At 35.9% G+C, this 22,892-nt stretch overlaps 1 protein-coding gene across 2 annotated transcripts in view; it reads right to left on the bottom strand.

The window, feature by feature from the left end:
• ART3 (ADP-ribosyltransferase 3 (inactive)) overlaps positions 1–22,892 on the bottom strand; it is a 112,913-nt gene that overhangs the window by 47,551 nt on the left and 42,470 nt on the right. Inside the window, exon 1 of one of the 2 annotated variants that reach the window (XM_010983077.3) lies at positions 9,697–9,990. The exons of the other annotated variant lie outside the window; for it this stretch is intronic. The gene's annotated coding sequence lies outside the window, so the exon portion shown is untranslated. Of the gene's footprint in view, positions 1–9,696; positions 9,991–22,892 lie in introns of those variants that run through there. 2 annotated transcript variants of the gene reach the window in all.

Below are 22,892 nucleotides of genomic sequence, written 5' to 3'. Positions count from 1 at the left end.
CTCATTCAGGTTGTTGGCAGATTTTGGTTCCTTGAAGATGCAGGACTGAGATTCCCTGTTTCCTTGTTGGCTGTCAGCTGAAAGCTATTCCCAGTTTGTAGAGGAAACTACATTCCTTGGTTTGTGGCCCCCTTCCTCCATCTTCAAAGCCAACAGCAGCAGATGGAGTCTCTATCATACTGGAGTCCCCCTCTTCCTCTTCTTTTGTTGTATCTCTCTGACTGACCTGTCTTCCTCTTTTACTCTTAAGTACCCATGTGATTACACTGGGTTCCACTTAATGTATGTATATATCATAAGGTCCATACCCTTAATCCTATTTGCAAGGTTCCTTTTGCCATATAATGTAACATATCCACAGGTTTAAAGGATTAGAGCATGGACACCCAGGGGTGGGGGGAGGGAGGTATGCATTATTCTGCCTATCATATTACCCAAATGGTGTAGGAGACCTGAATGCAGAGGACAGTGCCCGGAAAACACTGGTATTTAGGTACAGCTGGAGATGCATTTATGCAGATGCAGGCGCTAGAGATTAATTCAAGATGGAAATTAAGAAGGAGATTAAGCAGAAGTTTCAAGAAGAAAGATTTTTTAGAGCTACCATATGATTCAGCAATCCCACTCCTGGGCATATATCTGGAAAAAACAAAAACTCTAATTCAAAAAGATGCACGCACCCCAATGTTTGTAGCAACACTATTTACAATAGCCAAGACATGGAAGCAACCTAAATATCCATGACAGTTGAATGGATAAAGATGATGTGGTATATATAATACAATGGAACAATACTGTCATAAAAAAAAGAAATATTGCCACCTGCAGCAACATGGATGCCCTAGAGAATATCATACTAAGTGAAGTCATTCAGTCAGAGAAAGATAACTTTTATATGATATCACTTATATGTGGGATCTAAAAAATAATACAAATGAATCTATTTACAAAACAGAAATAGACTCACAGGCATATAAAACTTATGGTTACCAAAGGGAAAAGGGAGGGGGGAGGGATAAATTGGAGTTTGGGATTAACAGATACACACTACTATATATAAAACAGATAATCAACAAGGGTCTGTTGTATAACACTGAACAATATTCAATGCCTTGTAATAATCCATAATGGAAGATAATTTGAAAAAATATATTTAACTGAATAATTTTGCTATACACCTGAAACTAACACAATATTGTTAAGTCAACTATACTTTCGTTAAAAAAAGATTTTTACAAGGGGGAAAACAGTTGACTGTCAAGGATCACAGAGAAGTCAAGCTATATAAGAAACCAAGAGTCTTTTGAACTTGATTATGTAAGGATAACCAGTAATTTATGATAGGTCTATACTAGAAAAGATCTGACATCAGTAGGTTAAGAAGAAAATGAGAGAAAGGATGGGATGATGATGAAAGTGGTGGTAGTGGTAGTTTACTAGTGCTGCCATAACAAACAGTACAGATTGGGTGGCTTAAACAACAGAGATTTATTTTCTCACAGTCCTGAACGCTGGAAAGATCAAGGTGCCAATAGGTTTTTTTCTCCCAAGGCCTCTATCCTTGGCTTGCATATGGCCACCTTTTCTCCGTGTCTTCACTGTGCCTTTTTCTCTGTCCACATGCCTCTGGTGTCTCTTCGTCTTCTTTTAAGGGCACTGTTCCTACTGGATTAGGGCCCCCATTCTTATAACCTCATTTAACCTTAATCTTCTTAAAGGCCCTATCTCCAAATACTGTCACAATGGGGTTTAGGGCTTCAAGCTATGAATTATGAGGGATGCAACTCAGCTTGTAACTATGATGATGATAATGATGACAACAATGATCGCTGCTAACATTTATGGAGCACTATGTGCCAGGCACAGTGCTAAACACTTCACATGTATTGTCATTTGATCCTCGAAGCAACCCTAGAAAGAACTATTATTTCTCTCATTTTATCATTTGAAAAGCTGAATCAAAATCATATATCTACAAGTGGCACAGCTGAAACTTGAATCCTGGTCTTGTAGCTTGAGCCCATGTTTTCAAACACTATGCTACCTCTACTTTTTAAATAGCTGTAATGGAAAGGAAATAAATAAGACAGCAACCAGGTGAGAATATGAAGATGATGAAGGTTTTTTGTTTTGCCTTTGTCTTATTTTTACTAGTCCAAAGCTAGGAATGGCTTGAACAGGATAATACACTAAATGGAAAAAAGCTCACAGAAAGGAAGAGGTTGAAGATTGGGACAGGGAAGAATCAATCTACTGCTCCACTTTTAGCTTCTGCCCTGATCTTGTTGAAAACTGAAAAATAAAAGTTGCATTGCACAGCTTAAATTATTCTCTCCACAAATAATTCTTAACTACTTATCATGTGATAGGCACTATACAAGAATCTTATATACAAGAGTGAGTAAAACCCAGACACTGTCCTTGCCCTTATAATATTTAGAGTCTAGTGGGAGAGGCAGTACTAATTAAATAATCATAAAGGATTATATAATAATAAATTGAGTTAAGTGCTATGAAAGAAACAAACATTTCTAAAAGAGTATTTAATAAAGGAACCTGATTTAGATCAGAGGGGGTCAGGGAAGACGATTCTAAAAGAAAGTTACTACTGAGCTCAAAGCAGAAGGATGAGTAATATGTGCAATGAGGAAGGGGATGGGAAATATTCTCGGCACAAGGAAGAGCAAAGCAAAGCAAAGGCCCTGTGGGTTGTGTGGGAGAACTATGATATATCTGAGGAACCGAAAAAAGGCTAGTAGGCTGGTGCTGAGATAACAAGGGGCAGAATGATAGAAGGTGAAGCTGGGGAGGCAGGCAGGGCCATAATAATGAATTTGGTCTTAATTTTAAAGATTGTTGGAGTATTTTAAGGGTATCACAGACACACAAGATTGGGTACGCCTTTTTAAAAAATCCCTCTGGCTCCATTGCAGAGACTAGGTTACAGGGAAAACAGAACAGATGCAATGTGATCACTTAAGAGACTACTGCAGATTCTCATGTTTCTGGCTTGCACAACTGGATGTAACTGGTAGGTGATGGTACCATACACTCAGATTAGCTACACTATATAGGGTAAGATTTTATGAGTTTGGTTTTGGGTAAGTTGAGTTTGAGATGCCTCTTAACTACTCAAATGGGGATTTGAGTAGTCAGTTTATATACAGGTCCAGAACTCAGAGCAGAGCTCTAGATTAGACATATAACTTGGGAACCATGGGTGTATATACATACACACACACACACACACACACATATACAATTATATATATATAAAATTACTGAAGCATGATCATTGACTAGACTGTCTAAGCTAGCGATACAGGAAAGAAAGTGTAATATCTAAGAAAGATAAAAGACTATCTAGGTTAAAATCTTGAAGATAAACACAATATTTAATTAACAGGAAGGGGAAGATGAGTCTGTAAAGATGGAACAGCAAGAGAGGCAGGAGGAAAAGTATGAGTACAATATCATAGAAACAAAAGGAAAGAATTTCAAGAAGAGGTTCAAAAGTATGAAATGTTGCTGATAGACACCAACTCATATACTATCAGAGTTTAAAGAAATCTTACAAATCATCCAATGCCCCATTATTTCCCAAATTATCAGGATTCAGGTAATACCCTGGTTAACTAGTAGAATCTAGATTAAAACTATATAGTTCCCAATGCATAGGCCAGTACTCCTTTCATACACTCATTTGCCTGGTGACTATTATTTGTCTCAGTTTTCCTTTTAAAATTAAATTATCTCTATTACTTTAGTTTTTCACCAAACTTCTGGCTATTTTAATGCCATACTTCTGGAGCTTCTCCAAGTCTTTAAGTCATAATCCATTCTAAGAGAAGTCTTCACTAAACTCAATTAGGCTGTTGATTGATCTGGCTCTGCAACCAGAAAAATAAGTTGCCACCCACTCTCACCATCCCTTCTAAAACTATTATGAATCAGTATCTCAGAATAGCATCCTATACTCTTTGTATTCAAAGGAAAGACTGCTTAACCGGGAAACAATTGGAAGAGAGACCTAGAAAATAACTCTTTGACTGTCAAGTTGACATATTCAGTCATCCTCTCTTGCCCAGGTAAAATTAGAAGTTCAGCCCCAAAGAGATAAAAGGAGGGAGAAATAAAGGAAGGAGAAGAGAAATGACAAGAATGCAGGAAGATGGGACACAGTGCCTTTCCTCTTCTTTTATTCAGTGATTTTACATGACAGAGACATGAGTACCCTGTAGCCAATTCTAAATTGTCTTTTGAATGAAGAGAAACATATTCCACAGATAATCAATCCAATGGTGGATAATTCAAAAATCATTTGTTTTTGAAATATATTTCATTTGTTGGGGCAGTAGTGGTATTTTCAAAGCAATCTTAACATCTGAATTTGGTTTATGACTGATAAACTTATAATACTTTAAAATAAAGAGAAATCCTATCCAAACATATATCAAGACAGGCTGAAAAGACTGCTGCAGTCCCTGTCCCAAACCCTGCTCCTCACTCCATGTTCCCAAAGAATAACATCACCTTTCAAACTGATGCATTGTCTCAACACAGCTGCTGGGGTTTTTTTTGTTTGTTTACATTTAGACACGACATTCTAGTTGTTTCACACTGTCAATACCAGTCTCTGAAATAGATGGTTAATCAAAATTTTTTATTTAAGAGGCTTCCTTTCTACACTTATGTAGGATTAGAATGAATGAAGACCTTTTGTGTATTATTGAAAGCCTTAAGTAGAATATATGACAATGCTAATAAAATTTGGAAGTGGATATTTGATTCTAGTTCAGGATTCCTACATCGTTTAATCCTAATGCACCTAATCAGCATAACTGATTATTATGGTATATCCTTTCATACTATCTCAGCATGAGTAAACTGGTTCACTAACCAGAGAGACTCCCTTTTCCAATCCAGAAGCACAGTACAGGATTCTGAGGTTTCTCACTTCTTCATGCCACTCCTTCTTTATCCGCTGCAAATATTAAGTTTTCCTGAGATTGAAGCTATCCCAATTTACTCTTCCTTGCCCTAAGATAGGTCCAGGCCAGTAACAGGAATTAAGGATAGAGGGAAGTTGTGACAACACTTTATAACAACTCTCAAAGACAATATTATTACATAATACCTAAGTTCTCTAGTACTTGTGGGCTTGAATTTTAGGTACCTTGAAAGTCAAATAGATTTTGCAAGCCAAGATACATAAATATACTTATTGACACTTGATCTCACTTATATATGGAATCTAAAAAAACAAGCTCATAGATACAGAGAACAGACTGGTTGCCAGGGTGGGGGTTGGGGAGTGAGCAAAATGGGTGAAGGGAGTCGACAAAGATACAAACTTCCAGTTATAAAATAAATAAGTCACAGGTATCTACTGTATAGCATGATGACTAGAGTTAATAATAACACTGTATTGCATAGCTGAAAGTTGCTAAGAGAGCAGATCTTAAAAATTCTCATTACAAGGAAAAAAAACCCTGTACATATGGTGGCGGATGGTAACTAGACTTACTGTGGTGATCATTTCACAATATATACAAACATTAAATCATCATGCATATCATGCATATCTCCTATATGCAAGGCAAACAGAAGATCAAAGAAAAATCAGACAAGGTTCCTTCCCAGGAGGAAACCTCTCAAGTTTAAGAATCATCCTCATCATTTAAAATAGGAAAGTATGGTTCTGATTTCCTGACCAATAACTCACAGATTTCTTGAATATCACCCCATCAACAATCCTTTTGCTAATTTTGTAGGTGTTAGTGATATACATTTAACTCATATTTAGCAAATAGTTTATTCTGTGTCCCTCATGTCTCTTTGTAAGGCAAATACAAATGTGGTAGTTCTCCAGCACACATTTACTTCAGAGAATAAACAAGTAGACTGTATAAATTCCCTTGCTCTTAATGCTGTTGAACTTTACACTAATTCAATCCTCTAACCTGTCAAAGCCACTTGGTAGTTTAGTTATTCACACAATTTGGAATGGCCTGAATATGTAATGATAGTACTGAATGGCAAGTAAAAGACATTAATATCTTTCCCTACAAGGGTAAAAATCAATAAAGAATACAAACAAAAAGCCACTTAATTCAAGTTTTTAGAGAAACAAGAAAGGGTCAACTCACAAACTTTTAAATTTAAAACCAAGAAATAACCTTTTAAAAATAAAGTTTATAGATATTTTAAATTCAATTCCATATTATAATCAATTAAACTAAGGATGCAGAAAGATAAGTATGTGAATAAATTTTGAAATAAAAGCAAGAGAAAGGGAAGAGGTGACAGTAAGAAAATTAATAGAACTTTGGCCTTTGGACTTTCCAAAGCAAATCTCTACTATTAGATTCTTCCCCTGAACCATGAATCCAAAGGTAACAGGAAAGAAGTCACTATTGCTGCTGTTTACACATTTTAATTCAAAACACAGGAAAAAAATGCCTTAGCTATGGAAAGAAAGACAAACATAGTTGTTTCTGCAGCAAACACGGTATGCTTGCTATGTCTGCGTGTGTATGTACATAAATAGGTAGGAAATTCCTGCTCTTTTTCTCACCTTTTAAACAACTAGTTTCTTTTCTTTTTGCCCAAGATTAAAGACAGACATGAATTCCTTTAAACATAAGAATCAGCAATGATTGATTTCTAGAATTATGAAGCTTAGTACGTCAGTAACTTAATATATGTACCTTATCAAATCTCTATTTCACTCAAAGATAAACTCTTCCTTCAGAGCAATATGTACCTTGTGGAACCCTCTACCTATAAAGTTATAGGAAGCTTAGGCTCAGTCTCCACATTATCTGGTAACCAGACTCACGTAATGCATTCAGACACTCAAAGGTTCCATCTGCAGTACTCCACTCCATGATAATCTTTATTTCTAAAGAATACAAACAAAGCCTTTGTTACAATGGCTAGCAAGTGGTTTTTTCCTAGTATAAGCAAATAATCTTAATACTAAGATGAAAAATACACTTATGCTTATTAAGGCATTCATGAGAAGGAAAGCAGAAGTTCTTGGTTAAATTCTAAGTGAAGTTTGGCTCTACTTAATCTTATTGCACAGAATGCAACTTATAGTTATGAGAAATTAGAACCTTACTCATAAAGGCTTCCTGTCCAACCATCTAGAAGGGATTCCCCAAGTTTCCAAGATAGCTGCTATCTACAATAGTCAGCATACCATGAGAAGCTTTTGAAGAGAGAACAAAAACATTGCGACAGCACAGCTTTGATTATTATTGATAAAAACCAAAATGGGCTGCTATCAATGTTTAAGAGTAAATTCTTCTCTGAAGGTTTAAGACAAACAAACAAAAACCAAAAAACTTAGTAACAGAGATTGCCTCAGGGGAGGACAGACCTGTCTTTGGTATGTCAGAATTATTTTAAAACCATGTGTATATACACAGATCACACTGAAAGTCAGTATGATGTAATGGATTTCTGGATCCAGAATGCCTCACTTCAAACCCCAACTCAGCCACTTTCTAGCTATGTGATCACTTAATAACTATGTGACATTGGACATTTTTCTTATTTCTCTGTATCCAATTTCCTCATCTGTCAAATGGTAGTAATAATTGTTCCCCTCACTGGGCTGAGAAGAATCAAAGAATTAACAGAGTCTGGCACACAATAGGCGTTATGTAAGTATTAGATATCACTATTTTTAACTTTTTCTTTTGAGTTAATTTTAGACTTACAGAAAGTCGCAAAAACAGTACAGGTATCCTCATCTCCATCACTTCCCTTCCCCTAATGTTAGTATCTTTTATCACCATAGCATAATTATCAAGAATACGAAATGAACATTGGTATGATATTGCTAACTAAACAACACATTTTATTTAAATTTCACCAATTTTTCCACTAACATTCTTTTTCTAGGATCCTATCCAGGACCTACCTATATTGCATTAAGTTACTTATACTTAGTCTCCAAGATGTGATGGTTCTTCTTTGCAGACACAAACTTAACCAAATGATCAAAGTAAATATCACTAGTCATAAGACGTATCAACAATATAAACTCCCTGATGGTACACTAAAAAGGATATAACAGCATTTGGTTGTTTTCTTGCCAAAAATGCATAACCTCATTCCAATTATGAGAAAATATAAGATAAGCCAAAATTGAAGAAGATTCTATAAAATAACTGACCACTAATCTTCAAAAGTATCACTACTTTTTTAAACTCTTTAAAAATTAAGAGTAAATTATCTTTTTAATGAATATCTGTAAGTCATGATAACACCCCAAAGTTTGGTTTTGTAAAATTCTAATTTCCAGGTAGTTCTCTACCTATCAACGAAGCCTAATTCAAAAGTTTATTTGGATTCCCTTTATTTCCCACCAGGACGATTTTTTTCATGACAGAACCTATATTTCAAGTTCCTTTGTGGTAACTATTTTAGCAGGCTAGCCAAGAAATTTAACTAAACTAATATATATTATTTTTCTAGGAAAAAATGTATTATGAGTCTCAACTTGAGATGTTAGGAATACATTTCTTTCTCTTATTCACTCTTTCCCCAACCTGATGGGCAACAGAACTCTGCCTCTTTCCTGGTCTATCTAAACACATCCAACACCCCAGTACTCTGCAGCTATTAAACAATAATGCTGGTTCTTGGTAATCCCTAGATCTGCTCCCCCCTTACTCTAAAACTACTTCTCTTTTTCCCTAACTCTGGCATTCCTGGAAATCTGAGACCTGTTTCTGGAGCCCTTAGTTTTGGCGATATGCTCACATGCCTCTTTTGAGGCTTTCCAGGCTCAGCTTTGGATTCTGCACATTCTTCAGATTTTGAGAAGACACCACAGATATAAGTAAAAGTCTCCCTCCACTAGTCTAACTCAAGTGGGCTTTTTCATTGCTACTGTCCCATGACTCTAGTACTTAGTATGTTAAATGATTAGGGGAAGAGTTATATAATCTCTTGAAACCTCATTTTCTTCTTTAAAAAGGGGATATCGGTGCCCTTTCTTACAGAATTATTATAAGGACTAGTGAGACACAATATAAAATACTCGGCACATGGCAGGAATCCAACAAACGATGGCAATTATTATGGTCTTCATCACCCATTCTGCTACCATCAACAAGCACAGATGCAAGGTGAGAGTTAGGAAACCAGAGCTGAGGAGTAAGCCACATTTCCCTGACCACATCTCATACTGCTCACCTACCTACACATTAAAATTAAAAGACTAGAGAAGCAAGAAACATGGAAAGTAAGCTAGATTATGTATGCTTCTCAGGTGAAACCAGGAAGTTAGGAAAGTCTTAGAAACAGAAAAATGAGAAGAACATTCTGTTGACTTTTTATTAAAAAGGAAAATAGCATTCAGCATAACCTACAAAACAAAAGTAATACACAGCCTATCTAAATATTTGAAAGAATTGTTCTTGTTTTGACTCCAAAAGACATTCATTTAGTCTAAGGACCAAGATAAGAAATATAATATTTGTAACAAAAAATGTCCTTCCAGTTTTTTTTTTGTTTTTGTTTTTGTTTTTACATTCCTGACTATATCCCTATTTAAAACATTACATTTAGTTAAAGTTCATTTTGGCAAGCCATGGGTACTAAAATGCTCCTTATAAATCACCATTTTATTTAGCCTATTTTCTAAAAAATATAAATTAATCCAATGCAGCTTCATACCTTACATACATAGCTCCTCTAATATTCACATGCAGGACTCATCTCTCCAGGCAAGATCCTTTTGTGCATTACTCTTTATCCAACTAGCCTTGAAATAATAACTGCCAGATCTATTTTTCCCTCTCCTTCAGCTTCTCTGAGTTGCAGAAAAAATAATAAGGGAAGCTACTGCACAATTTTCCTTCCTCTTACTGAACCAAGCCTCTTTCAATTAGTTGTTTGTAAAATTGCTCATTGCTAATCTCTCACATGTTTCTATCCCCTAACAATAAGCACATTGTTTCCCAACTTGGAAAATTAACATCAACATCCACATTGACCTGGCAGTTGTAGATTGCAGTCATTTTCCAGGCGGCCAATAAAGCCATGCACAGAGCTGCCTTTGTTGTGAGAAAAATGATTTCTCTGAAGTTTATGGTGATGTTGAAGCTGTTTTACACAACCCACTGCTCCTGGCTCAAATACATGCAAATAGCAGCAAACATTCTGTGAGGAGTATAGAGGACACAGAAAAGAGAGTTTAATCTATTCAATGAGAAAAAAGAACTTGACTGTTTTTTCTTCTAAATTTTAACATACGAGGTCTTACAATTTTACCTAAAACTCTAAAGAAAGGTAATTCATTTTCAAACCCAAGTTTTTTTCCCTTATGAATTATTGTGAAAACAAATCAAGTAGCTTCCCTTTGACACCTGTTAATTATGCTCTAATAAAATCAACTTGTCTCAAACTCATTCTATGAAGCCACCATCACCCTGATACCAAAACCAGGCAAAGACACCACCAAAAAAGAGAATTACAGACCGATATCATTGATGAACATAGATACAAAAATCCTTACCAAAGTATTAGCAAATAGAATCCAACAGTACATAAAACAGATTATACATCATGATCAAGTGGGGTCATCCCAGGGACACAAGGATGGTTCAACACATGCAAATCAATCAATGTAATACATCACATCGACAAGAGAAAGGACAAAAACCACATGATCATCTCAACAGATGCACAAAAAGCTTTTGATAAAATTCAACACCCATTTATGATAAAAACTCTCGCCAAAGTGGGTATAGAGGGAACATATTTCAACATAATAAAAGCTATATAAGACAAACCTACAGCCAGAATAGTACTTAACAGTGAAAAACTCAAAAGCTTCCCACTAAAATCTGGGACAAGACAAGGGTGCCTACTATCACCACTCCTATTCAACATAGTCTTGGAAGTCCTAGACACAGCAATCAGGCAAGAGAGAGAAATAAAAGGGATCCAAATTGGAAAAGAAGAAGTAAAAGTGTCACTATATGCAGATGACATGATACTATATACAGAAAACCCTAAAAGGTCCACACAAAAACTACTAGATACAATCAAAGAATTCAGCAAGGTAGCAGCTTACAAGATTAATGTTCAAAAATCAGCTGCATTTCTTTACACTAATGATGAATCAACAGAAAAAGAAACTAAAGAAACAATCCCCTTTAAAATAGCACCCGAAGTAATAAAATACCTAGGAGTAAATCTAACCAAGGAGGTGAAAGAATTATACACAGAAAACTATAAAACACTGATTAAGGAAATTAAAGAAGATTTTAAAAAATGGAAAGATATCCCATGCTTCTGGATTGGAAGAATCAATACTGTTAAAATGGCCATACTGCCCAAGGAAATCCACAGATTTAATGCAATCCCTATCAAATTACCCAGGACATATTTCACAGAACTAGAACAAATCATAGTAAGATTTATATGGAACCACAAAAGACCTAGAATTGCAAAAGCATTACTGAAGAAAAAGAAAGAGGCTGGAGGAATAACTCTCCCAGACTTCAGACAATACTACAGAGCTACAGTCATCAAGACAGCATGGTATTGGTACAAAAACAGACATATGGACCAATGGAACAGAATAGGGAGCCCAGAAATGAACCCACAAACTTTTGGTCAACTGATCCTCGACACAGGAGGCAAGAATATACAATGGAATAAAGACAGTCTCTTCAGCAAATGGTGTTGGGAAAACTGGACAGCAGTATGTAAAGCAATGAAGCTAGAACACTCCCTTACACCATACACAAAAATAAACTCAAAATGGATCAAAGACTTAAACATAAGACAAGATACAATTAACCTCCTAGAAGAAAATAAAGGCAAAACATTAACTCACATACATCTCAAAAATGTTCTCCTAGGACGGTCTACCCAAACAATAGAAATAAAAGCAAGAATAAACAAATGGGACCTAATGAAACTTACAAGCTTCTGCACAGCAAAGGAAACCATAAGTAAAACAAAATGACAACCTACGGAATGGGAAAAAATTTTTGCAAATGAAACCGACAAAGGCTTGATCTCCAGAACATATAAGCAGCTCATACAACTTAATAAGAAAAAAACAAATAACCCAATCCAAAATTGGGCCAAAGACCTAAACAAGCAATTCTCCAAGGAAGAAATACAAATGATCAATAGGCACATGAAAAAATGCTCAATATCACTAATTATCAGAGAAATGCAAATCAAAACTATGATGAGGTATCACCTCACACCAGTCAGAAAGGCCATCATTCAAAAGTCCACAAATGACAAATGCTGGAGAGGCTGTGGAGCAAAGGGAACCCTCCTACACTGCTGGTGGGAATGCAGTTTGGTGCAGCCACTGTGGAAAACAGTATGGAGACTCCTCAAAAGACTAGGAAGAGATGTACCACATGACCCAGGAATCCCGCTCCTGGGCATATATCCAGAAGGAATCCTACTTCAAAATGACATCTGTACCCCAATGTTCATAGCAGCACTATTTACAATAGCCAAGACATGGAAACAGCCTAAATGTCCAACAACAGATGACTGGATAAAGATGTGGTATATTTATACAATGGAATACTATTCAGCCATAAAAACCAACAACATAATGCCATTTGCAGCAACATGGATGCTCCTGGAGAATGTCATTCTAAGTGAAGTAAGCCAGAAAGAGAAAGAAAAATACCATATGAGATCGCTCATATGCAGAATCTAAAAAAAAAAAAAAAAAACAAAAAACATAAATACAAAACAGAAACAGACTCATAGACATAGAATGCAAACTTGTGGTTGCCAGAGGGATGGGGGTGGGAGGAGACAGACTGGGATTTCAAAATGTAGAATGGATAGGCAGGATTGTACTGTGTAGCACAGGAAGGCGTATACAGGATCTTGTGGTGGCTCACAGAGAGAGAATGTGACAATGAATGTATGTATGTTCGTGTACAGCTGAAAGATTGTGCTCTACACTGGAATTTGACACAGCATTGTAAAATGACTACAGCTCAATAAAAAAAAATGTTTAAAAAAATCAACTTGGCAAATAGTAATATTCCAAGGCAAGCAAGTTTAATTCTATGTAAAACAAACAGTACTTATATATTGTGCTTTGCCAGGTTAAAAAAAGTAAATAATGATTCTTACTTGATAACTCTCCTCCCAGAAAGGTAAAACATTAAGTTTTTCTTTTCAAAAGAGGAATGATAGACTGAAAATCTTAATCAACTTCCAAGAAAATGGAAGATTTATAGTTCAATAAATCACCTGCAATTTGTCTGTTCCAGGAAACCCTCTCCTTTGCAATAAACTTAATTAAGACAATGGAAAGCTATCCAACTCCAGGAACAAGATACGATAGCCGGTGTCTGACCAGCATGAAAAGGTACAGTTGAAAAGCAAACTAAACTGAACTGTCATTAGCTTTCAAATCTTCAATCACTGGAAGCTAAAAGCTTATTTCTTCTTTTTGTGCTCATCCTTAAGCACGTAACTGTCTCTCCTTTAACATCAGAAATTTGAAGGTTCATATGGTGACAGTGGCCACTGAAATCTGGTCCTTCTTTTGTGCATGCATTTGAGACTGCAATGTTTGGGGTAACACACATCACAGATGAAGCTGTCCTTATGAAATGTGAGCTCTTGTACATCTCATTCTCAAATACCAGACTGCATCAGCCGGGTACAGGTTTTGAAAATGTCTTCTTATGTCAAAGTCCCAGAAAGAGACTAAGTATATGCTCAGAAACATCCTTACTCAAAATTCACTGTCCTTTTGGAATGCTTTTAAATATCAATAAAATATGTACTATTCCTTAATGCCTTAGTGATTTCTTTATTGTTTATGCAATTTTTCCAAAATACAGCCTCACCCAGTGCCTAGTGGCTGCCTTGCATATAGCCTGCAGGATCTGTCTGATTTCTGGGAAGAGTATTTTAATAACATTACAAGAAAATCACAGAGGGAAGGGTATAGCTCAGTGGCAAGAGTGCATACTTAGTACGACGAGGTCCTGGATTCAATCCTAAGTATCTCTACGGAAAAATAAACAAACATAATTACCTCCCCCCTACAAAAATCAAAGAAATAGTATTCTATTAAGAGTTTCTGAAAAAATACACTAGCAGCTCCCTGAATGCCTTAATCCCTTTATAAAAGAGCATTAGGCTCTCTATTACTATACTTTTAAGAGTTAAAGACTCTACATCAATCTATTACTATTCACATTATTTTATGTGCCTTTCACATGTGTGGCAACCCTTTACCTAGGAATGAGTCATATGCCTTCTATAAACTCAAAACAACAGGATTCTACTACATTATACTGATTTATAATAAATAGGAAATGTTCTATTTCTAACCCACTTTTCACTAATTTAACTGGCAAAATATTATTGATTATTTTCTTTGTAAGCAATGTATTATTCAAAGACTTAGTGAATTAGTGGGGTGGGAATTATCTTTAAATGCCTTGCACTAATCTCTTCCCACTAGAAAACATTTCTTTTAACTGTATATCAATTGTATAATTTTGAATAACTAAAACTTCAGACAAATCACAGATTATAGAAGTGTTATGCTGGAAAGGTCTTTGATGGTTAATTATAGAAACTACATTTGTTTCCTAGGATTCTCCTTTAAATTCAAGGGGAAACGAGTGAATGAACTTAGGATAGTCCAATTCCAGAAACAAACAAAGGTAAACACTACTAAAAAGAGAGAGAATGCAGTTTAATCTTTGTCCTGCTTAATCAAGGAGAAAGAATAACGAGATATAAAGACTTAGTGAAGAGGGAAAGAACAAAAGGACTAAGGAGATTTAGAAAATTTTCTAAAACAAATCAAAATAAGCACAGGATCTCTCCTTCCCTCCATCCACATCTTTTATTTAAAATTTAGTATCAAGGTAATACAACATGCTAAACAAATAACTAGACCTGCACTGCTTAATATGGTAGTCACTAACCACTCGTAGCTACTGAGCATCTGAAATGTCGCTAGTCATTTAATGTTTTTACGCTGACTACATTTTGAAATGATACTTTTTTCACGTTTTAGATTAAATAAAATATAAGTAATTTCACCTGTTTCTTTTTACTTTTTCAAAAGTTTTTTTTAATTAAGAAGTATAACTGACCTACAACACTCTTAGTTCCAGGTGCACAACACGGTGATTCGATATTTCTATTCATTACAAAATGATAATCACCACAGCGATATTTATTAAATGTAAAATAAAATATGATCACCTATCTCCTGCTTTAAAAGTCTATAATGCCTTCCTATCACAATAAACATAAAACCCACTTGCTACTGTAGGCTACCAGGGTCAGTAAAGGATCTCAGGATGGCTGGACAAAAACTTGCTCTAAAAGGCACTGACTGGGTAGCTTTTGGAGAGATCATAACAAAAAACCAAAAGGCCAGTGCCAACTCCTTAAAATTCTGGAATGGGACCCTCATCTCCAGGTTGGCTATTCTACCTGAAAATCCACCTGCTATCGACTGAGCTTACTATATGGTGAAGGATGGCTTGGCAGATGACTTTGAAAAAGAACTTTAATCTCTTAGAGGTTTTCATGCCAGAACATATATTGTCCAGGTGGATGCTGAAGAAAAAGATGCGAATGCTGTACTGAGTTTCTGTCTCTCTCAAAGGCCAGGACTGAAGAATACGTGAAAGAATTCATGAAATACTGCTCCAGAATATAGAAATACTCCCAAGTTCAACAGTGAGAGCCCTTCAACCACTCTATTCCAAGAGCTCAGTGGGGACACCACTTCCGCCCGCTCCAAGACGAACTCAGCCAGACTGGAGGGGAACAAGGCTGTCCACATGGTCACAGCCACCACCAGCACCAGGGCCAAAGGAGTTGCCATGTGAGCTGGGGCAGGCGCACAGGTGGGCTCTTTTTACTTTTTAAATGTGGCTACTAGAATATTTAAAATTAAGTATGTGGCTCCCATTATATTTCTTCAGGATAAAGCTAGACAAGACAGTAAGTGCTATAAAGCCAGGAGAAGAAATCACTATGTACTGAAGAGGGCTTCATGAAGATATTAAAACTTAAAGGAAGGAAAGGATTCAGGAAAGCAGAGGAAACTGCATTCCATGCTAGAGGAACCTTATTATATGAACAGAAATAAGAGGGATCTCTCCAGCTCACTAGACGAGAGAATATTCTGAAAGAAATTAATCCTCCTCATGTGACATTAGAAAGTAGGTCAGTATACCTGAAACTAACATTGTAAATCGACTACATGTCAATTAAAAAAAAAGGTTTTAAAAAAAAAAAGGTCAGAAGAAGTCATAGTCCTAAAGACACACATCTACAGAACCAGCAGAAATTAGGCAGACTGCCTTCTACAAATAAGTTAGAATGCTGCAAAACTTGAAAGACACAAGAAGGAATTTGGTTGGTTTTGTTCACTGTTCTATCTTCAATACTTAAAAGAGTGCCAGACATGTAACAGACACCTAAAATAAGTATTTTCTGAATAAATGAATGAGCAATGAACTATGTAGAATAGGGTGGTGCTTTCCGTTAAACTTAAAGGCAGGGACTCTGGAAGGAAAAGACAGTAAAGAGGGAAAGGATGTTAAGGAAGGAGAGAGCATCCACAGAACCTTTCTGTATGGTTCAAAAAAGAAGTAAAAAGGTTAAAGCACAAAACCATTTCCTCTTCCAACTCTGCATAATTTTGAATCTACATATTACCTGAGGTCTTGAAGTGAAGAAAAAATAATGGATTAGGATTTATGAGATCCAAGAACATATTCCTTTTACTTTACTTTCCTGTGAGAAAATTTGTCTTGGATTATGCATGCTAAATGAATGAATGAATGAGAAAAAGAAATAATATTCCAGCTACTTTGAGATTAATTAAAATAAAGACTAAGAGGTTTTTGGGTTTTTTTAACATTTTTTTTAATTGAGTAATAGTCATTTTGCAATGTTGTGTCAAATTCCAATGTAGAGCACAATTTTTCAGTTATACATGAACATATATATATATTCACTGTCACTTTTTTTTCCACTATGAGCTACCACAAGATCTTGTATATATTTCCCTGTGCTATACAGTATAATCTTGTTTATCAATCCTGCATTTAAAAATCCCAGTCTGTCCCTTCCCATCCCCTGCCCCCTTAGCAACCACAAGTTTATATTCTATGCCTATGAGTCTGTTTCTGTTTTGTATTTATGTTTTTTTTTAAGATTCCTCATATGAGTGATCTCATATGTTATTTTTCTTTCTCTTTCTGGCTTACTTCACATAGAATGACATTCTCCAGGAACATCCATGTTGCTGCAAATGGCGTTACGTTGTCGGTTTTTGTGGCTGAACAGTATACATCGTATAAACATACCACATCACCTTTATTCAGTCATCTGTTGATGGACATTTAAGCTGTTTCCATGTCTTGGCTATTGTAAATAGTGCTACTATGAACACTGGGGTGCAGATGTCATTTTGAAGTAGTGTTCCTTCTGGATATATGCCCAGGAGCAGGATTCCTGGGTCATATGGTAAGCCTACTCCTAGTCTTTTGAGGAATCTCCATACTGTTTAAAACAGTGGCTTTCCTTGCTTCCCTCTCCCACTCTTAATGATTTAGATGTCTTCTTTTACAATTTTGTGCTTATTCTTTTTGTAATTCACGGCAGTTATCTCTTTTCCAGTTATGAGTTTCTCATTTTTGTAGCATCCTGCTTCTTTTCTATTTAGAGTAGACCTGTCAATATTTCTTTTAGCATGGGTTTAGTGTTGCTAAACTCTTTTAGTTTTTGCTTGTCTGTGAAGTTCTTTATCTCTCCTTCTATTCTAAAGGATAGCCTTGCTCGATAGAGTATCCTAGGCTGCACGTTTTTTTCATTCAGGACTTTGAATATGTCTTGCCACTCCCTTCTGGCCTGTAGTGTTTGTGTAGAGAAATCAGCTGAGAGCCTTATGGGGGTTCCCTTGTAACTCACTCTTTGTTTTTCTTTTGCTGCCTTTAGGATCGTTTCTTTATCCTTGACTCTGGCCATCTTGATTATGATATGTCTTGGTGTGGGTCTGTTTGGGTTCTTCCTGTTTGGGACCCTCTGAGCCTCCTGTACTTGGATATCTGATTCCTTTAGGTTTGGGAAGTTTTCAGTCATGATTTCTTCAAATACATTTTCAGTCCATTTTGTTCTTTCTTCCCCTTCTGGAACCCGTATTATGCATAGATTGGCATGCTTTATATTATCCCATAGGTCCCTTATATTATTTTCATTGTTTCTCATTTGTTTTTCTCTCAGCTGTTCTGATTGGGTGCTTTCTGTTGTCCTGTCTCCTAGGTCACTTATTCGTTCCTCTGCATTATATAGCCTGCTTTGTACAGTCGGTTTTTTTTTTTTTTAACATTTTTTATTGATTTATAATCATTTTACAATGTTGTGTCAAATTCCAGTGTTCAGCACAATTTTTCAGTCATTCATGGACATATACACACTCATTGTCACATTTTTTTCTCTGTGAGTTATCATAACATTTTGTGTATATTTCCCTGTGCTATACAGAGTAGTCTATTCTACAATTTTGAAATCCCAGTCTATCCCTTCCCACCCTCCGCCCCCCTGGTAACCACAAGTCTGTATTCTCTGTCTGTGAGTCTATTTCTGTCCTTTATTTACGCTTTGTTTTTGTTTGTTTGTTTTTGTTTTTGTTTTTTAGATTCCACATATGAGCGATCTCATATGGTATTTTTCTTTCTCTTTCTGGCTTACTTCACTTAGAATGACATTCTCCAAGAGCATCCATGTTGCTGCAAATGGCATTATGTTGTCGGTTTTTATGGCTGAGTAGTATTCCATTGTATAAATATACCACTTCTTCTTTATCCAGTCACCTGTTGATGGACATTTAGGCTGTTTCCATGTTTTGGCTATTGTAAATAGTGCTGCTATGAACATTGGGGTGCAGGTGTCATCCTGAAGTAGATTTCCTTCTGGATACAAGCCCAGGAGTGGGATTCCTGGGTCATATGGTAAGTCTATTCCTAGTCTTTTGAGGAATCTCCACACTGTTTTCCATAGTGGCTGCACCAAACTGCATTCCCACCAGCAGTGTAGGAGGGTTCGCCTTTCTCCACAGCCTCTCCAGCATTTGTCATTTGTGGATTTTTGAATGATGGCCATTCTGACTGGTGTGAGGTGATACCTCATTGTAGTTTTGATTTGCATTTCTCTGATAATTAGTGATATTGAGCATTTTTTCATATGCCTTTTGATCATTTGTATGTCTTCCTTGAAGAATTGCTTGTTTAGGTCTTCTGCCCATTTTTGGATTGGGTTGTTTATTTTTTTCTTATTGAGTCGTATGAGCTGCTTATATATTCTGGAGATCAAGCCTTTGTTGGTTTCACTTGCAAAAATTTTCTCCCATTCCGTAGGTTTTCTTCTTGTTTTATTTCTGGTTTCCTTTGCTGTGCAGAAGCTTGTAAGTTTTATTAGGTCCCATTTGTTTATTCTTGCTTTTATTTCTTCTAGGAGAAAATTTTTTAAATGTATGTCAGATAATGTTTTGTCTATGTTTTCTTCTAGGAGGTTTATTGTATCTTGTCTTATGTTTAAGTCTTTAATCCATTTTGAGTTGATTTTTGTATATGGTATAAGGGAGTGTTCTAGCTTCATTGTTTTACATGCTGCTGTCCAGTTTTCCCAACACCATTTGCTGAAGAGACTGTCTTCATTCCAATGTATATTCTTGCCTCCTTCGTCAAAGATGAGTTGACCAAAAGTTTGTGGGTTCATTTCTGGGCTCTCTATTCTGTTCCATTGGTCTATATGTCTGTTTTGGTACCAATACCATGCTGTCTTGATGACTGTAGCTCTATAGTATTGTCTGAAGTCTGGGAGAGTTATTCCTCCAGCCTCTTTCTTTCTCTTCAGTAATGCTTTGGCAATTCTAGGTCTTTGATGGTTCCATATGAATTTTATTATGATTTGTTCTAGTTCTGTGAAATATGTCCTGGGTAATTGGATAGGGATTGCATTAAATCTGTAGATTGCCTTGGGCAGTGTGACCATTTTAACAATATTGATTCTTCCAATCCAAGAGCATGGAATATCTTTCCATTTTTTAAAGTCTTCTTTAATTTCCTTCATCAATGGTTTATAGTTTTCTGTGTATAATTCTTTCACCTCCTTGGCTAGATTTATTCCCAGATATTTTATTACTTTGGGTGCTATTTTAAAGGGGATTGTTTCTTTACTTTCTTCTTCTATTGATTTATCGTTAGTGTAAAGAAATGCAACTGATTTTTGAACGTTAATTTTGTAACCTGCTACCTTGCTGAATTCTTCAATCAGCTCTAGCAGCTTTTGTGTGGATCTTTTAGGGTTTTCTATATATAGTAACATGTCATCAGCATATAATGACACTTTTACCTCTTCTTTTCCAATTTGGATCCCTTTTATTTCTTTCTCTTGCCTGACTGCTGTGGCTAGGACTTCCAGGACTATGTTGAATAGGAGTGGTGATACTGGGCATCTTTGTCTTGTCCCAGATTTTAGTGGGAAGCTTTCGAGTTTTTCACCGTTCAGTACTATGCTGGCTGTAGGTTTGTCATATATAGCTTTTATTATGTTGAGATATGTTCCCTCTATACCCACTTTGGCGAGAGTTTTTATCATAAATGGGTGTTGAATTTTATCAAATGCTTTTTCTGCATCGATTGAGATGATCATGTGGTTTTTGTCCTTTCTCTTGTTGATGTGATGTATTACACTGATTGATTTGCGTATGTCAAACCATCCTTGTGTCCCTGGGATGAACCCCACTTGGTCATGATGTATAATCTTTTTTATGTGTTGTTGGATTCTATTTGCTAAAATTTTGGTGAGGATTTTGGCGTCTATGTTCATCAGTGATACTGGCCTATAATTCTCTTTTTTTGTAGTGTCTTTGCCTGGTTTTGGTATCAGGGTGATGGTGGCTTCATAGAATGAGTTTGGGAGTATTCCCTCCTTTTCAATCGTCTGGAAGAGTTTGAGAAGGACTGGTATGAGTTCTTCTTTGTATGTTTGGTAGAATTCCCCGGTGAAGCCGTCCGGTCCTGGACTTTTATTTGTAGGGAGGTTTTTAATTGCTATTTCTATTTCCTTTCTAGTGATCAGATTGTTCAAGTGTTCAGATTCTTCTTGATTCAGTTTTGGTGGACAGTATGTTTCCAGAAACTTGTCCATCTCCTCCAGGTTATCCAGTTTGGTTCCATATACTTTTTCATAATATTCTTGTATGATATTCTGTATTTCTATTTTGTTTGTTGTAATTTCTCCATTTTCCTTTCTTATTTTGCTAATTTGTGCTCTCTCTTTTTTCTTCTTTGTGAGTTTGGCCAGAGGTTTGTCGATTTTATTTACTTTTTCAAAAAACCAGCTTTTGGTTTGGTTGATTTTTTCTATGGTCTTGTTAATCTCTATTGTATTTAATTCCTCTCTGATCTTTATTATTTCCTTCCTTCTGCTGCTTTTTGGGGCTTTTTGTTCTTCTTTTTCTAATTCATTCAGGTGGTGGGTTAAATTGTTTATTTGAGATTGTTCTTCTTTTTTGAGGAAGGCCTGTATCGCTATAAACTTCCCTCTTAGCACTGCCTTTGCTGTGTCCCATAGGTTTTGAGTGGTTGTGCTTTCATTATCATTTGTCTCAAGGTATTTTTTAATTTCAGCTTTGATTTCCTCATTGATCCATTGTTTTTTCAATAACATATTGTTTAATCTCCATGCTTTCCTTTTTTTCTCCTTTGTTTCTCTGTTGTTGATTTCCAGTTTCATGGCATTGTGGTCAGTAAAGATGCTTGAGATAATTTCTATCTTCTTAAAATTGTTGAGGTTTCTTTTGTGCCCAAGTACATGATTGATCCTGGAAAATGTTCCACGTGCACTTGAAAAGAATGTATATCCTATTTTTGGGGGGTGTAATGCTCTGAAAATATCCACCAAATCTAGTTTTTCTATTGTAGTATTTAATTTCTCTGTTGCCTTGTTTATTTTCTGTCTGGAAGATCTGTCTAGAGATGTTAATGCAGTGTTAAAATCTCCAACTATGATTGTATTCCCATCAATATCCCCCTTTATCTCTGTTAGTAATTCTTGTATGTACTTAAGTGCTCCTATATTGGGTGCATATATATTAACGAGTGTAATATCCTCATCTTGTATCACTCCTTTAATCATTATAAAATGTCCTTCTTTATCTTTCTTTATGGCCTTTGTTTTAAAGTCTATTTTGTCTGAAATCAGTACTGCAACACCTGCTTTTTTGGCTTTTCCATTTGCATGGAATATCCTTTTCCATCCTTTCACTCTCAATCTATATGTGTCCTTCTCCCTAAAGTGGGTCTCTTGTATGCAGCATATTGAAGGTTCTTGCTTTATTATCCAGTGTGCCACTCTGTGTCTTTTGACTGGAGCATTTAGTCCATTAACATTTACAGTAATTAATGATAGATGTGTGTTTATTGCCATTTTGAACTTATATTTGCAGTTGAATTGGTATATCCTCTTTGTTCCTTTCTTCTTCCTTTTGTGGTTTGGTAATTTTCCTTTGTATTTTCATGGATTTTATTTAATTTTTGTGACTCCTTTGTAAATTTTTGGCTTGTGGTTACCCTTTTTTGTAAATCTATCAACCCATTACTATAACTGTTTTTATTAAACTGATAGTAACGTGATCTCAAACCCATCCTACTGTTAAAAAAATTTAAAAAAGAAAGAAAAAAATATTCTATATTTCCCTGCCTCCCTCTCCCACTCTCAGTGATTTGTATGTCTTCTTTTATAATTTCATGTTTACTTTATTTGTAATTCATGAGTTATCACCTTTCCAGTTGTGTGTTTCTCATTTCTGTAGCATCCTG

The sequence above is a fragment of the Camelus dromedarius genome, chromosome 1 (assembly GCF_036321535.1).
Source record: "Camelus dromedarius isolate mCamDro1 chromosome 1, mCamDro1.pat, whole genome shotgun sequence".
Lineage (NCBI taxonomy): Eukaryota > Metazoa > Chordata > Mammalia > Artiodactyla > Camelidae > Camelus > Camelus dromedarius.
This window is presented reverse-complemented; position numbering and strand designations above follow the sequence as displayed.